Below are 18,832 nucleotides of genomic sequence, written 5' to 3'. Positions count from 1 at the left end.
CAGGTCACAAGCAGGGAGCTGGTCAGCAAGCAGGGACGCAGGAACAGAACTAGCGTCCATATGGGATCCTGGTGCACACAAGGAGAGGACTTTAGCAGGTAGGCTACCATGCTGGGACCTTTTCCTTCTCTTCTCCATATTGATCCTCTATTCTCGCCACCATTTTCTTTCTCTTCCCTCCTTTTCCTGTGCCTCCATCTCGGTCTCCTCTTATGCACCCTCCCTGTGATCCTTTCACATTCCTTTCCTTCCTAAACCTTTCTCCTTCTGTCTCCATAACTTACTTATCCAAATTACTTATACATAGTGGTTACCTGATCTTAATCTTTTTACTCTTCAATTCTGCAGTGCCTCTTGCCTTAGTCTCAAAATAAGAAACATTTTCAGTATTACTCTCTTCAGAAGGTTCACAAATTTTTGCAATACCCTCAGAAATGTAGTCTCTTAAGAATGTGTTTCTAAATTTTCCAAAGGAAAGTAATTTTTCTGGTTATTCATTGTTACTGATTTTAGTTTTACTGTGTTCTAAGAATAAAAGCTCACAATGCTTGATTCTGAGAAATATATCAAGACATGCCTTTAAAAGCTAGATTGCAGGACCCGACCTGGTAGTCTAGTGGCTAAAGTCCTCTTCTAGTATGTGCCAGGATCCCACTCAGGAGCCAGTTTGTATCCTAGTTGCTCTAATTCCCTTCAAGTTCCTTGCTTATGGCGTGGGAAAGCAGCCAAGGACAGTCCAAAACCTTGGGACCCTGAGACATGTGGGAGAATCAGAGGAGGACTGGAATTGGATCAGCTTAGCTTTGGCCATTAGGGAGGCTTGGGGAGTGTCTCTCCTCTCTATAAATCTGCCTTTCCAACATTATGGAGTTAACTGATATGGTATTGAGTGACTGATATGTTAGAAAATGCAAGTTCTTAACCACATCCTGTGACTATTTCATTGACATTTCAATTTTAGTTTATATACAACCGGCTTCTATCCACCTTAAAATGGCCATAGGATACTATTCAGCTGTCTCGTGTCTATTTTCATTTTTGTATTTAGCAGTTTATTGTATTGAAGCATAATCTTTACCGAACTTGGCAAATTTTAGGATAGTCTGAACTGACTTATAGCTTTAACAAGGCATATGTCAACAGTTGAGGAACAGCACAGTTTTAGGAGGGCTGTGTAGAGAAATCTTCAATACCCCAGTAAGGAGTAACTAATCTTGTGTCCTACCTAGTAAGGCATATGTGAGTCCCCGCTGACCATTTCCTGTCTGGTTCTAAGCTTTCCCTGTTGTTCTCTATCTATTCTAATTTTGTTGTTTTGTTTTGTTTTGGGGGGGGCCTCTGGGGTGACCCTGATGGTCACTGCAAGAGAGGGTGTGGATCCAAAGATGGAACTAAGTAAGGACCAGAGAAAGCTCCTCTTCCTAGTACCAAAGGGAGTTTACTGTTCTGTTTCTGCCAACCACTCAGGCCTCCTGGCTGTTATTCCGATGTCATTGGACTCTGCAAGGAAAGATTTGGGCTTCTTCCATTCCATGTGGCATTTTCTAACATATTAGTCACTCAATACCATGTCAAATAACCCCTTAATGTTGTAAATTGCTACTGATGTTATGTTATGGCTTTTAATCTATCAGAATGATATTTTGCCAGCTCTGCTTTTAGACCAGAGATGGTCTCCTCAAGAAACTGTTGAATTTGGGCCCAGCGCAGTGGCACAGTGGTTAAGGTCCTTGCCTTGCACGCCCAGGATCCCATACGGGCGCCGGTTCTAATCCTGGCAGCCCCACTTCCCATCCAGCTCCCTGCCTGTGGCCCGGGAAGGCAGTCAAGGACGGCCCAAAGCTTTGGGACCCTGCACCTGCGTGGGAGACACAGAAGAGGCTCCAGGCTTCGGATTGGCTCAGCTCCAGCCATTGCGGCCACCTGGGGAGTGAATCATCTGATGGAAGATCTTCCTCTCTATCTCTCCTCTCTGTATACCCGCCTTTCCAATAAAAATAAAATAAGTCTTAAAAAAAAAAAAACTGTTGAATTTCTCTGGACAATAAGATGCTGGATTCTATGCATGGTACATGCATGCAATGAAAGAAGCATGACTGGATATGAACTGTAATACTGCAATAAGGTGGGGTTGGGGGAACCTCAGAGCCCTTGAAATGATATCATAAAATGAAATGCAATAAAAAAAAACAGAAATTAAGAAAAAAAAGAAAAACAAATAAGTATTTTAATTTTTTTTTAAAAAATCTGCCTTTCCAATAAAAATAATCTTAAAAAAAAATAAAAGCTAGGTTGTAATATTGCACAATGTTCAAAAAGGGTATGAATTATTAAAAATAGCATTCATTCTCCATTTGTTGGGGGTAATGCACGGCACTGTATAGTAGTAAGTCAACTGGATCACATTTTTATTGTCTGCATTTACTATAAACATACTGACTTTAGTCTTCCTATTGTATGAATTCTTTCTTGGCAATTAACTTGTCAAATTATTTTTCTTTAAATTCGACTTTGTACATGCTGAAGTATAAACCATAACTAGTACATATATATTACTGGGCATTTAAACATAAGGCAGTGCTTACATCCTTTACAAATATTTTGCATAATTAGCAATTAATTCATTTTTGCATTTGCTTCCCAATATTTTCATTATTTCACTGTTAACTTTGTAGCATCTTCATATTTTCACATTCTTTTTATGTATATGCTCATATCATGGATTTTCTATATATAATTTTACTTCTTATATTTAACTCCTTTTTTAAAACGGGAGGGTTCATCTGCACTGCTTGAGCTCATGGGAATGTTTGGTCCTCATTTTATCATCCTGCCTCTCATACACACACATTTAATATCTAAACATGAACACTTAGATTTTAACAATATATGTGGCTAGTACTTCTTGTGTTTAAAAATGACACAAGGAAATTTAACCTTACCTATGATTACCCACCTCGACACATATGTGCAGTTACTTCTCAAGGTATTTGTTTATGATAACTTTAATGTAAAAATTGCAGATTTTATCCTGATTTTATAAAATTAACATTTGGGTCTATTTTTCTATGCGCTTGTCATATACATACATATATATAAAGATTTTTAAAGATTTATTTATTTTTATTGCAAAGTCAGATACACAGAAAGGAGGAGAGACAGAGAAGAAGATCTTCCAACCACTGATTTACTATTGAAGTGACCGCAATGGCCAGTGCTGCGCTGATCCAAAGCCAGGAGCCAGGAGCCTCCTCCAGGTAGCCGACACGGGTGCAGGGTCCCAAGGCTTTGGGCCATCCTCCACTGCTTACCCAGGCCACAGGCAGGGAGCTGGATGGGAAGTGGAGTTGCTGGGACTAGAACCGAAGCCCATATGGGATCCTGGCATGTTCAAGCTGAAGACTTTAGCTACTAGGCCACAGCGCCAGGCGCTGTACTTTGTATCTTTCTATTTTCTCCTGTGGAGTCTCCTCAAGATGGCTACTTTTCTTCTAGAAAAAACTCCTTTAATATGAACCAATTTCATATCATTATTCAAAAATGTTTCTGTTGTCCTTTACATAATTCCACCTTGTAAGTACTCTTTTTCTTTGTTAATTTTATTTTTGATGTTTATAAGTTGACCAGGGTGGGAAGGGTTGAGGATCAGGCAATAGCTTCTGAGAGCATTGTTTACATGTTTTTCTTTTCCCAATGAAACTGTTGGACACATCTAGACAATGCAATGCTGGACTGTCCGACATTTTCTGTGCATGCAACGTCAGAACACACTTAAATAACAGACTGATGGAATTACAATTCCTATGAAGGACTATATCATTGTAACAATATGGGGAAAATCAGTCCAGGAGTGGGAATTTGGGTGGGTGGGGGGAATCCCAGACTCTACAGAATTATATCATAAAATTCAAAATAAAATTTTTAAAAATCAGCTCAACTGAGAAAAAAAATTAAGGTTAACCACCTGTTCTTTTTTATTGTATCTTGGTTATTTGATCTATTGTTTTCATGTTATTTCATTTCTTATAAAAGAAGTAAAGTAAAAAGAAGTACCTAGGGCCCTGAGCTAGAGCCTAGCGGCTAAAGTCCTTGACTTAAACATGCCAGGATCCCATATGGGTACTGGCTTTAATCCTGGGAACCCAGGTTCCCATCCAGCTCTCTGCTTGAGGCTTGGGAAGGCAGTGAAGGACAGCCCAAAGTGTTGGGACCCTGCGCCCATGGGAGAGTCCTGGGGGAGGCTCCTGGTTCCTGGCTTTGGATTGGCTCAGCTCCAGTCATTGCAGACACTGGCGTGTGAGTCAGCAGATATAATAGCTTCCTCTCTCTCCTTCTCTGGGTATATCTTGCTTTCCAATAAAAAATAAGTAAATCTTTTCAAAAAGAATATTTGTATGTATAATTTGGGATGGCTTTTCTTGAATCATATTCCAAATCTTGATAAACTTGTATCATAATCATGTAATGCTGGCTTTCCATAAGAAACTAAAATACTCCTTGCTTATTTCCACATGAGGAAGATTTTGGAACCATGGGAGTGGCCTGTCTTCCTTACATATTTAGATATTCTCTACATCTGGACCTGTTATTTTGCTTGTCTAATTTTTAAATGGTTGATTAGCAGTTTTCAAATTGCAATTCAGTTTACTTGGTTTATGTGAGACCTTTGTTATTTTATGTAATTATTGCAATTCAGTGATTTCAAGCTTCAAAATATGTTTGATTTTGATCTTTATTCAAATTTGAATTCCTAAGAATTTCAAAAATTTTAACTAACATTACGACAAGTCTGTTCTTTTTTATTCAGTTCCAATTCCTGAAACTAGTTCCTAGTGTTAGTTTCCTTCATTGCTCACTTCACATCTGTTAGGGTAATTTATATTTCTGGGAAGACTGCAACAAAAATCCTCAGTTTAATGGATGGACTTCACGGTAATGACTATTTGTTCCTCTCAAGGTTTTGGTTCACACGGCAATGCCGTGTGGACTTCTCATTTGCTAATTTCTACTGAGCCCTGACATCACGAAACTTGGCTAATAAAGACATTTTAATACATCCTAGACTTGTCTAACATGATCTCTCTTGCACCCCAAAACACCATTTCAAATAAATTTCCTATTTAAGAAAACCCTCAAGTTTGTTCATTGTACTTCATACACAGAACACAACGCATATTAGATCACTGCCTAATTTATTTATTTTTAGGTAAAAACTAACAAGCATATTTTGAGCAATAAACACAGACACAAATACATGCTAACAATTTTGAAACTTTAAAAATTTATTCTTTTAACAAATTTTAAAAAGATTATCAAGGAATTATTAAGTTACCCGAAACAACAAACATCTGATTAGCATACTACTCTGTATTGGCTTAATCTACCGTAACATCATAAATGCTTGCATATATGGAACTTGCTTTCCTTTACATGAAGCCACTCTAGCTAGAGTGCCATAAAACAAAGATCTATTGGGCCCGGCTTTGGGACCCTGCACCCGCGCAGGAAACCCGGAAGAGCCTGGCTTCGGATCGGCATAGCATCGACCGTTGCACTCACTTGGGGAGTGAATCATCAGACCGAAGATCTTCCTCTCTGTCTCTCCTCTCCGTATATCCGCCTTTCCAATAAAAATAAAAATAAAATAAAATCTTAAAAAAAAAACCCACAAAGATTAAATGGCAATTTCTTATCAAATTTCAAAGAAAACTAAGGTCAAGTGGTGTTATTTAAAAAAAAAAAAACTTTTTGTAAAATAAAAATGATTAGTTTATTTTTATTGGAAAGGCAGATTTACAAAGAGGGGAGACAGAAAGATCTTCCATTCACTGGTTCATGCTGCGAATCGCCACAGCGGTCGCCTGCAGAGCTGATAAACATGACTCTCCTGTCACTTGCTGCAAAAATCAGCACTAAATGGATCAATGACCTAAATCTGCACACAAAAACCATCAAATTATTAGAGAAACACACAGGAAGCACTCTCCAGATATAAGAATAGGCAAGGGTTTCTCAGGAAAGTCACCAGAAACACGGGTAGTCAAAGCTAAATAAATTAGATTACATCAAACGAGGGAACTTCTGCACAGCCAAGGAAACAAAGCAAAAGGACAACCAACAGAATGAGATAAAAGCTTTGGGTACTACACAAGTGATAAGGGACTAAGATCCAGGATTTACAAAGAGCTGCAGAAACTCACCAACAGCAAAACCTTGTGGAAAATGGGTGTAAGAAATTGAATTTTAAAAAAAAAAATTCAAATGACAAACAGACATAGGTATAAAAGTTCAGGCTCCCTAGCTATCAGGGCCATACAAATGAAAACCACACTGAGGGCCCCCCTAAATCCAGGGAGATTGTCCTACATACAAAACTGTAGAACACCTATTGGCATGGATGCGGAGAGAAAGTCACTGTCCTGCATTATTGGTGGGAAGCAATCTTGTAAAACCAATATGGAATTCCATATGGACAGTGCTGAAAACTGAAAACTGATGTACCATAAGCCAGCTATCCCAATCCTGGGAATATAGCCAAAAGAAATGAAACCTGCATATGAGAAAGTAAGCTGTTCTCTTAGTTGCATCAGCTCAATCTACAGAAGCAGACACGGAAACAATCCAGATGCCAGACGAAAGAGGAACAGATAAAGAAAAGGTGATATATTTACTATAAGGAATACTAACCAGCCATTAAAAAAAAAAAAGAAATTCTACCTTTTGCCACAAAATGATCACAAATACTGACCATGACGCTCAGCGATAGAAGCCTATCCCAAAATACATCGTATTTTCTAAGACAACTTTCATGCAAAATACAAGATCAACAGATATATGTAAATATGCATGTACATACAGTCTACAGGAACTGTGTTATAGACTGTCATATGCAGATGTAAAGAAACAATGCAGTATGCATGTCTATTTCCAAATCAAAGATGGACTCCCAATGAAACTCTTAAGTACATCCTGACAATAGGAAGCTGGACTCTGTCTTTGTCCCTTCCCGCAATGACAGGATACACTTATATAGCAGAATGATAGACTTCTGACTATTGTCAAAGGGCTACACTGCTGCAACAATATAGGAAAAACTAGTGGGAGGAAGAGACCTGCATCATAAAACAATTGTTTTTAAATAAAACAAACAACAACACAAAAACACCAGACTGTGAGTGATGTGTTTCTAAAAACACAAGTCCAATCAAAGCACATGATTACTATGGGTACAGGTTCGTGTCCCAAATCTCCACTTCTGATCCAGCTGCCTGCTTCTGACCTGGGAAAACAGAGGGAATGGCTTAGGTCCATGGGCACTGCACCCATGTGGTAACCTGAAAAGCATTTGGTGCTCAAATTGGCTCAGATCTGTGCATCTGAGGAGTGAAACAGTGCACGGAAGAAATTTCTCTCTCGTGTGTGTGTGTGTGTGTATGCTCCCTTCTCTCAAAAAATATTCTTTTAAGATTTATTTATTTTTATTGGAAAGACAGATTTACAAAGAGTGGCAGACAGAGAGACAGATCTGCCATTTAGTCGTTCAGTCCTGAAGTGGCCACAACAGTTGGCGTTTAGCCGACCTGAAGCCAGAAGCCAGGAGCAGCTTCTGGGTCTCTCACACGGGTGCAGGGTCCCAAGCTTTGGGGCCATCCTCCACTGTTTCCCCAGGCCTCAGGCGGTGAGCTGCATGGGGAATGGAGTTGAAGGTAAGGATTTAGCCATTGAGCCATTGAGCGATTGAGCCACTGTGCCTGGCCTTACATATTTAAAAAGGTGCATAACTAGACTCTCACTTGTGATAACAGCAAACACTACCACAAGACATATATAAATGCAGCCCATCCCGAAGTGCTGAGCTGGAAACAGACCTTCATCTTTTTGTTGACTTATTACACATCAAAGGCTCACATGTTGGTGAGCAGGAGAGACCCAATTTAATTCTTAGCCAGAGCAATCAGAGGAAGTTCACAGTTACACACTGTTCTCATAAACATGATAAATTCCAAGCAGATGAGATTCAGCAACGTTCTGCCACACAAAGGGAAGACCTGGGATCACAATAACGCGTTTTAGATATACACGTATCTGTATCTGTTTTCTTTGCATTAATAACCTAAAAGCAGTTAACTGTGATTATCATTTCAATACTTGGAAACGGACTCAAAGTAAATTCCTGTGGCACTTATGATAGTCCAAGATAAATAACTGATATTCAGTGACAAAAACACGCATTCTAAGGCTGTCAAAGCCACACAATCCACACAGTACTCAGGCAAAGGACAGTCAAGGTGCGCTCTTCAAAACAATGCTTCAAAAACTAAGTTACAAGCAATGCTCTTCTAAATTCAATTCAGTTCTTCAAAAGAATCTCAAAAGTAAACATGAGTATTAATCACCTGTGTAAAAATGCAGAGGAGTACTCAAAAAAATCCGGGTGCCTAACATCTATTAATGACTTGACCCTTGTCAACATGCTTACTCTTCAAAATGCACTGTTTCATATTGGCAGTGTTTCTGCTGCTACTAAGAAGAACTATCAGGATACAAGGTGCCTCAGCACAACTCTGGACACCAAATATGGTGAAAGACTGCTTATGAGAGTTCCAAATCTGGAAACAATGAGGGTAGCACGAAGTAATGTGAGTGTGACAGGGTGCAATAAGAAATCCCCAGGTATTACATTATACCATCAGTCATTTAATGCAGGTAACACCACCACCTGTAACATCCTCAAAACTCTTCTAACAAGTTAAATTTCCTGGGTCCTTTTCTATGCTTCTCAATTCTCTCATCTCCCTTTACAAGATTCATGTAAATCTCCCAGCAACACCCAGATCTGAGGTATCTCACTGGTGCTGTGAATTACGCTACAGATGGATAAACCTATACCACATTGATCACTACCAGGGTCCTTCATTGTCCAATCACAAACTCAACTCAGACTGTACATGTCACAGCTCCTGTAGTCTGAGATTCCCCATGCCCTATTGCAATCTTGGCTTCATCAAAACATTTGTGCAGCTTTTAATCCAACTGTTGCACATCTAGAAATACACCCTAACCTTCTGACAAAGTCCTTCCCCTGGCAAAATAATCACTGGAATACAGTTCACTGTTCCCCTTTCATGAGCTAAGGTCTGAGAGTTCAATGCCACCGGGGCCTCCTTCACAGACTGAAGCGTGTGGCTCACTCTTCAATGCGAGAAATCACCTACCTGATAACCGGAAAATTGTCTCCTCCAGTAAGCCAGTAAGCGGTGAAAACACATCTCATGACCCAAGGCTCCAGGCCTATAAGATGCTTCTTCGGACCAGGCATGATAGCTAAGTGGTTGAAGTCCTCGCCTTGCACGCACCAGGATCACATATGGGCATTAGTTCTAATCCCAGCAGCCCCGCTTCCCATCCAGCTCCCTGCTTGTGGCCCGGGAAAGCAGTCAAGGACTGCCCAAAGCCTTGGGACCCTGCACCCGCGTGGAAGACCCGAAATAGGATCCTGGTTCCTGGCTTTGGATTGGCTCAGCTCCAGCCATTGCTGCAGCTTGGGGAGTGAACCATCAGACGGAAGATCTTCCTGTCTGTCTCTCCTCCTCTCTGTATATTTGATTTTCCAATTAAAATAAATAAAATTTTTAAACAAACAAAAAGATGCTTATTCATCTCTGGAACCAAACTTCAAGAGCGCAGAATCTATTTAAAGTCCACTGAACGGCACTGAGCTCCAGACCTGGGATTTTGCGGGCAAATAGGGAAGGCAAGGGCAGAAATGCCTGCTCAGAAACAATGGGGAAAAGCCCAAACCATGATTCTGTGTTGACAATATCAGGGGAGGAAAGACACACCACTTCCCACAAGACTTTATACCCCTCAATCAGGAAATCAGAATGACATGTGTATTGCCTCAGTATGTAGCCTCATTGCCTAGAAACCAAGTGTAATACATAATTCTTCTCTATCCATGTGCATATATATATATATAATAACCACAGAATTCTGATACTTGAAAATTAGCTTCACAAATCCACACTTAAATGAACATTCTGATAATGCAGAAATTGAAATGTGGACCGAGCACTTCATAAAGATTTTAAATTTATTTTCACTTTCAGTGCTGATCATCACATTGTAGTTAAACATGCTTGTTTAAAGGAAAAGAACTACTACTTTTCCTTAAGATGCTTACATTAAAAAGCAATATCCTATGGAAACTCATGTCTAACCCTTCTTGAAAATTTATTATTTTCCATGATACACTTTTAGAGGTATAGGGGTTCATTCCTCCCTGACCCTTGAAAAAGCTGTTTGCTCAAAATAATTGGTAATATATTCCATGATAGAAAAATTTTTCTAATGTATATATTGCAATGATATACGTACTAGAGACAGGTCTTAAGGTATTTGTATACGAACATAAAGCTTCCATCGCCTGGAAACTCAAGTGGAGTTAACCGGTTTCTAGTTCTTGCAGTTGTTTTAGAAATGCACCAGCAGACACATAAACTCTCTGTTGCCTGGTCTTTCAAATCAGTCTTTAAATAGACTAATCTCAGAGTGCAATCCCTGTGAGTCGTTGGCAGGCCTGTTCTCTGGCACCTCTCCCTCCACATTTAACACATGGATGATTTACCTCTACAAATTCCCACCGTTTGTTCCTTTATTCATTGCAGTTTAATTACTAGAGCTTCTATCACTGAGGCAGTGTGCAAAATCATGATCCCTAATAATTATATGAACGTATTTCGAAGAAACAGAGAAATGATTTAAGAATAGGCAACTATTAGTAGTATGATTTTCCCACTTCAAGAAGGAATAAAAAGTTTCCAAACAAAAGGTCAATAGCCGATGTCTAAATGACTAAATCCCATCAAACTTTCCAAAAACAATCAACACCAATCCTTCAAACTGTGCCACAAACTTAGAGGAAACGATTCCAGAATCATTCTGAGTCGTCCCTGTGATGCCCCAACTTTAGCAAACAGTAAGGCCATCACTAATACTCTCCCTCATCCAAGTCCTTAGCCGTAACGTCTTTATTACTATTATATTATTATTATTATTCACCCAGTCTATGATATTGTATTAGCAACAGAAGAACAATGCTGAGGTCTGGGACACAACTAATGGGAACCTGGAGCTAGAGTCACTGAGGACCCCACAGATCAGAGCACTCTTTAGTCTTCACAGATTTGGCAAGATTTGGGGTCCCAGGGTTGAATCAAACTCAACGAAGGCAGAAACGAGGTAAGAAACCCAGAATCCTCACTCCTGGCCCAGCTTACACCCTGTAGGGTGCTGATGATTACTGGCCCCACACACTCAACATTTTGCAACTTCCAAACTGTTTCGGCATCCATCTGATGGCTCCTGTGATGAAGAAAGCGCAAGGTGAATCAGCAGGTGGCTATCACAAGAGAAACAGGCCCGGTAACAGCAAAGATCCCACACGCTTCTTCTGAATGGTTGGTGCTTGTCGGCTCATGGTTGGACAGCTTACACAGGCCATAAGCATTTGACACCAGAGAATATGCAAACCAGAATTAACACTAGCATGGGGATGGTAACCTGGGGTTGGCACAAGATGAGGAAAATACAGGTTGGGTCAAAAATGGGGGCTCCTTTGCTTGAAGTTTGACTCTCCTGACAGTAGAGGGTGCTGTTGCCTCCTTGATGTCCTCACCTCTCCAGACAGCTGTTCCCAACAGGTTGGTTTCTGCTAGGATCCTATGACCCGGAACTTGGAATTATCTTACTTACATGAGTAACAATCTACCAAATGCTAACAGATTCTGAGCGGTTTTGCCAAAATCTTCAGTTACTTTTCTGTTTGTCACTTGCCTTAGTATTTTTAATCTTAATATTTATCATAGCTATGCATTTACTAGTCTGTATTTTATTCTTTAAAACTTGTTTTCACTTTTTTTTCTGATACAGACTAACCCACTTGATTGTATTATTTGCTCTTGTACCTGGATATCTTGCTTAATTCTCTCAACAGTTTCTGGTTTTGGATTAAGTTAGATGAGCTCTGAATGTGCTAAGGTCCCTCACATTTATTGAATTTTGCTGTGTACTACAGACAGTTGGGAGGTGCAATAATATACAATTTACAGATACTATTTTTAGATTTGATATCATATTATATCAAGGCAAACATATGCTCTCTGATCTATAGGGATTGGCTCTTTCTTTCTACCAACATTTACTCTTTGCTGTCCAATTTCTCTGACTTCAACTCCAGAGCATCGTTGAAGACAGATAACAAGAGGCCTGTTTGCAGAAAAAAAGCTTTCAATATTGTGTGTTAATTACGTTATTCGTTGCAGAGACTCTTCAGTATAAAAGAGCAACAACACTTGCTGGCGAGGATGCGAGTAAAAGGGAACCCTACTCCACTGCCGGAGGGACTGCAGGCGGGGGCAGCCTCTATGGTAAGCAGTTTGGAGAATACTCAGACAACTCAAAATCTACATACCACATGACCCAGCAATAGTACTTCAAGTAATATATCCAAAACACCTGTTACACAAGAAAGCAACATGCACCCTTATGTTTACAGCAGCATAATCAGTAATCACAAAAACTCGGAAGCAACCAAAATGCCCATCTACAGAAGACTGGATAAGGAAACTATGGCTCATCTACTCTATGGAATACTAGTCAGCTATTTAAGATAACAAAATACATTTGTTGGTGACCAAATGGGACCAACTGGAAAATATTACGCTAAGGGAAATGAGCCAATCCTAATAGGTCAGAGATCATGTTTGCCTTAATATAAGATAATACAATGTCAAATCTAAAAATAGCATCTGTAAATTGTACATTATTGCACCTCCAAACTGTCTATATTACACAATTTATCTTATTACAATAAGATATTGAGATGTAACCTATGAATCAATAATCAATGACAGATGGATGGCATATGATCACCTGAGGTTAACAGCCCTCTTATCATTGTTAGTGCTACTACGCAGGGGTAACGTGATCTAGTTTGTACTGCACTCCCATCTGAACCACACAGGTCATATGCTAGCATTAATTCCTACAGGAAGATGTTGGACATTCTTTTGCGCCACCCTACCATCACATCGATACCCCTGCTACGAGTTCGAGAACACCATGGAGAGAAGGCTCACTATTTAATTTTACTGAATTTTTTTTCCTTTTTTTTTCCCTCTCCACCTGAGGAACACTGTACTAAGGGAAGGTAAAATGGAAGTGCAGCGGCAATATGTCCACAGACAGAAACAGAGAGAAGTATATCCCCATACTTGCAATACAAGAATGGACTTACAGTGAAACAAGACAAGCCCCCACATTGTTGGGAGACCCCCTGACGGTGGTGTGATGGACTTCTGAGGGTACTCGGAAGACACCTAGTGAAAGGCTGGAGAGGAGAACAGTGTGGGGGAAGGGAAACCCAATGCCTATTACATTGCATCGTAAAATCAAAAAATTTTTTAAAAAGAAAGAGTAACTATTTCTTAGTATTTTAATAATTTTCTCATTTGTGACTAAATGTCTCACTTTTACTAAATGTTTTTAATCTCATCTAAATTGTTTATTTTTGTATTTAAATTCAAATGAATAACTTAATTTTTCTTGGAATATTAACTATCTCTGAGTCTCCTCATATTCTCATATGTATCTACTGTCTTTTGCACTTGGATTATGAATATTTTACATAAAATATTTTCCTCTTTATAAAAGAGTAATCTGTTTATTTCATATCCTGGACTGGCATTATCAATATAATGCTGGAGTAAGAAATTCAAGGACCCGGCACAAAGGCTAAATGGCTAAATCCTCACCATGCAAACACTGGGATCCCATGTGGGCGTTGGTTCATGTCCCGGCTGCTCCACTTCCCATTCAGATCCCTGTTTATGGCCTGGAAAAGTAGCAGAGGATGGCAAGAGCCTTCGGCCCCCTGGCTCCCAACTGTGATAGCCCTGGTCTTTGCAGCCATTTGGGGAGTGAACCAGTGGATGGAAGATCGTTCCGAGTGTCATCTCTGTAAATGTAATCTGCTCTTCCAATAAAATGGATAAATCTTAAAAAAAAATTCAAAAATATTCTGTTTATTGACACTCTGTGTGAGTCTGCAAAACTGATTTTTTTCCCTTAAAATTTGGGATGTTCTAGAAGTCTGGACCTGAACTATTGTGTGTGTGTAATTTATTTGTTCAATGCTTGTTTCGATTTTTCAAATACAGGTTCAACTTTCACAGTTTATATTAGTTTTGTAAATTACTACGTATTTGTGCTTTGGTAAGTTGACTTCCAAAACTGTGTGCTTTGCTCTTTTAAACCATCTTACTCCTGAAGTACCTCAGAGATTTATTTTAACATCTCGTCAAAATGTATAAGCTTTGTAAGAAATTATTTATATTTCTAAATCTGCTACTGTTATATAACTTTTTTTGTGTTAACAAATCATACTGGTTTCTATTAATCTTGTTAATATTTTATCGAAATGTTTTCCTTGTTTTCTTCTTTTGCATAGTTCTGAGTTATTTCATTGGTACCTGTTATTAATATTTTTTCAAGATTTATTTATTTATTTATTTATTTTTAAAGATTTATTTTTATTATTTTTTTATTGGAAAGGCGGATATACAGAGAGGAGAGACAGAGAGGAAGATCTTCCATCCAATGATTCACTCCCCAAGTGAGCGCAACGGGCCGATACTATGCCAATCCGAAGCCAGGAGCCTCTTCCGGGTCTCCCACGCGGGTGCAGGGTCCCAAAACTTTGGGCCGTCCTCGACTGCTTTCCCAGGCCACAGGCAGGGAGCTGGAAAGGAAGCGAGGCTGCCGGGATTAGAACCGGCGCCCATATGGGATCCTGGGCGTGCTAGGCAAGGACCTTAACCACTTGCGCCACTGCGTCAGGCCCTATTTATTTATTTTTTGCTAAGGCAGATTTACAGAGAGAAGGATACAAGAAGACCTTTCTCTTCTATCCACTGATTCACTCCCCAAGTGGTCACAACGGCCAGAACTGAGCCAATCCGAAGCCAGGATCCGGGACCTGCTCTGGGTAATTCATGTGAGTTCAGGATCCCAAGGCTTTGGGCTGTCCTTTCCTGCCCTCCCAGGTCACAGGGAGGGAGCTGGATGGGAAGAAGAGCAGCAGGGACATGAACCAGCACCCACATGGGATCCTGGCTCTTACAATGCTAGGACTTTAGCCAGAAGGCTATCACACTGGGCCCACCTCTTACTATTTTTACCTACACATTTTACTGCAGATTCTATCTTATCATTCATTTTAGTTCCTGAGAATAAGGCAAAACTGACTGCATTTCAGGCTTCTAAAATATCCACAACGCAATATGCTTTTGCAAAGCTCTGCCTGCATTCTTTCCCTTCAGAAAATCCTATCACCTGCATGCCCCATCTGCTTCCAACTGTGTCCAGCCCACTGTCCTGTAGCTCTCTCAAATGTTACTTGTGTTGGGAACCCAAGCATTACCTCTGATTTGACCATCTGATGTGACCAATATTTACCCTTATGTTTATGTAAAAAAAAAAAAAACCTTCCAAGATTTATACTAACTCTTCAAAGCCAATCCCGGGTCACCATCTCTTCTCTCTACAGTGACTTTGTCCACAATCTAGGTTGGCTTTGCTAATCTGAGTTTTAAGCTTGGTACAGCATTTGGTCACCACAATGCCCTTTGCATAAAGCCATGGATTCCCTTAGCTGCTTCTGTGCTGTTTACCTGTGGCCAACATCTCTTCTCTGGAAACCCCTGACTCTATGCCATGGCTTTTTTCTTGTTTCCCTGTATCCAATTTCTGCACTTCAAGGGCTTCCGTGTCCTCATCTGACCTGCCTCAAGGTTCCCTACCACCGTGACAGTAGTTATCCACTCACCTACGAAAGGACACCTTGGGTTCACACAGGTTTTAGCCAGAAATGCATAAGTACGTTGCATATATTTCAATACTGGATTAATGCACATAATAGTTTCACACCAGTTAGATAGACAATATAGGAAGAACCAGGCAGAACTGAACTGATTATTGTAGACTTTATCACAACACATCCAGATGCTTTAAAAAATGCCTTTAAACATTCTGAAAAAACAATGAGATTTTTAGATATTTTAATATTCTTTCAAACCATAGGCAAAGCCATATACACGTATTGTAACATCTTAGAGATGCGTAGTACATCTATATCAGTTTTAATCTGCATTTTATTAGTGCACAACTCATTCATCTCATAATTCCCAAGTTTAGCAAAATTTATTTGGTTATTTCTAATTTGTCTGATATTCAGTATAAAAATAATTCTGCATTTACTTATTCAGTTTAGGTTGGAAAATTTATCACCTTATTGTTGAGTTTCACAAATTATTGAGAATTTCTGCCTTTAGCTTCTGTAGATACATGTTTTGCATATAATATCTTTGAATAGGGATGTATTTTCTATTGTTTGAACAACCTGTTTTGAACACAGGGCATTTTTCACATTATGTTCACATTATGTTTTCTGAGTCATGCATTAATGTTATGTAAAAAGAATCATTGTATTTTTAGAACTTTTCTCCTATATGTTCTACTAGAATTAACTTTTTAAAAAAATTTACATAGATGTTCAGTAAGTATGTTAAGAAAGACTGTATGTCAGGTAAGAGAGCCTATTTTTCTTAAACATATTTATCAATCTGTACCATTATCATTTTTTGGAAAGACTACACATTCTGCAAGGAATTACCTGTTGCAAACAAACAGCTAAATAATTACCTAACTCTCTTTTTGCTGCTCCCTTTACCTCCATATCTATTCTTCACTATCTCCTAATTATTACAGCTTTATAATAACACATGAAATAAGGAACTGTAGATTCCCCATTTGATCTTACCTAGTATGTGTATGCCGCATACTTTGCTGAGATTTTAACGGGATTGTATTGAATATAATGGTCCAGCCCGGAAAACTGATGTCTTCATAGTTTTGTGCCTTTCACTCATTGAAAAAAAAACACATATGTACTTTGAGTTGGAATTCCTTTAGATAACATGCAATCATTTTCTCCACACACAAGTATATAGATTTTCTTGATGTATACGTCATTCTTCCTCTTCTCCCATCTTTTTATCTTTTCATTTTTATGTATTTCATATTATTTTGATTTGAAGTTTCGACTGATCATTGCTAGTTTTTCCTAATTTCCTGTAATCTTCCTGGTGTCCATGAGTATGATCATTTCTTTTAACTTTCAAAATCGCAGTGAATTTCTACATTTTAACGATTTAGAGCAGAGTATGACATGACTGCATGACTGTTACTTAAGCAGATGTCTCCACTGTCCTGTCCTGTGTCTCATGCCAGCACAGGGACTGCTAGTCCACTCTTTCTACCCACTGTGGCTTGCATGCAGCCACTAGGTGGAGGGGACAGGAAGCACTGCAGGGTGTCTCTCAGTTTTCCTTACTCCTGCAGTGTACAATTATACCTTAAACATTAAAATACCTTCTCAACACCATTCCAAAATGTAAAATGTACAAGTACATGTTAAAAAAAAAACTCAGAGGAAGAGAGAGCTGAATCATGTAGCGGTGCGCTCTCAACCTCCTGAGTCGTGAGCAGGCAGCCTCAGATGGGTGTGAACCTTGCTCAGACCTGTGCCATGGCCACTGAACCCTAAGGACCAGAGCCTTGCTGCAGCAAGCTGCCGCTGTGGTGATGAGACGACCCGGGGCCGCGTCTGCTGCCCAGAGCGGAGGGATTCCTTAGGCAGTAGAAAAGGTCTCTCTGGAAAATTGAGATGTTTTATTACCACATCTTCACTTGGTGTTTCAGCAACCCTTACTTTATAAAAGCATCCAAAAGCTTTGTAAAACACAATTCTTCATTGAAATTAGGCAATTGGATCTTAAGTAGAAGGTTTCCTTTAAGAACTAAATAAGCAAAAATATGCAAAACTCCAACATAGCCCCATTTTTTTTCTTTTAGATAGTTCAGTATCAAAGGGCTGGTAACTGTCCTCCTTATTATGCCTCATAACTATCACTTATCTTGCAGTCTATAATAATAGCAGTTCTTCATTCAGGCAGGACTTGGGAAGTGTTCCACATAGATTGGCACAAATTGCAAGATACTGGTGTTCATAACGATAACAGGACAGCATCCCAGCTGATGCCTGGGACACGGTGGGTCCTCAGCACATCTGCTTGTGAGCCTAAACTAACTCAGCAGAGCACCTCACATCGACTCATGATCAGGCTGATCGATGCCCTGTGCTCACGTCACAGTGTCATCCGCCACCACAAATCAACCTCTGACATGAAGCAGTGCTCCAACGAGTAGCCACATTATCTCAAAGAAACTGCAGCTCACAGGAGTGCACTATATCAACTCCAGGGGGCATTTCCTGTTATCAAATTCCATTAAATCTTCAAAAGCGTGAGATCTATACTGGTCAAGAGCCATAACGCCAGCTCTGTCCCACACACACCACTTAACTTCTCATAATAAAGATTTGTAATAAAGTGTTCTCTTCACATGAAAACAACAGTTAGAAACATCCACACCAGGGCCCAGTGTGATAGCCTAGTGGACAAATCCTTACCTTGCAAGTGCCACAATCTCATATGGGCTCCGCATCATGTCCTGGCAGCCCCACTTCTCATTCAGCTCTCACTTTGTTGCCTGAGAAGGCAGCGGAGGATGGCCCTACGCTTTGAGATTCTGTAGCCACAGGGAGATACGGAAGATGTTTCTGGCTCCTGCATTCAGATCAGCTTAGCTCAGGCCCTGGCGGCCAGTTGTCCAGCGGAAGGAAGATCTTTCTCTCTGTATCTCCTCCTCAATG

The 18,832-nt window shown here is 39.7% G+C and overlaps 1 long non-coding RNA gene across 3 annotated transcripts in view; it reads right to left on the bottom strand.

Annotated features, from left to right (window-relative positions):
• The window catches only part of LOC121146939, a 39,277-nt gene extending 20,645 nt beyond the window's left edge, over positions 1-18,632 (bottom strand). The window contains exons 1-2 of one of the 3 annotated variants that reach the window (XR_005882311.1): positions 18,590-18,632; positions 16,880-16,977 (exon numbers count right to left, since the gene is read on the bottom strand). This is a non-coding gene — a long non-coding RNA (uncharacterized LOC121146939). Of the gene's footprint in view, positions 1-16,879 lie in introns of all 3 variants that reach the window. The other 2 variants (XR_005882303.1, XR_005882309.1) reach the window with 2 other exon arrangements.
• Positions 18,633-18,832: the final 200 nt, after the last annotated feature.

Source organism: Ochotona curzoniae, unplaced genomic scaffold (assembly GCF_017591425.1).
Source record: "Ochotona curzoniae isolate NIBS_2020 unplaced genomic scaffold, NIBS_Ocur_1.0 contig_1399, whole genome shotgun sequence".
Taxonomy (NCBI): Eukaryota; Metazoa; Chordata; class Mammalia; order Lagomorpha; family Ochotonidae; genus Ochotona; species Ochotona curzoniae.
The sequence above is the reverse complement of the archived record's forward strand: the minus strand, read 5'-3'. Positions and strand labels throughout refer to the sequence as shown.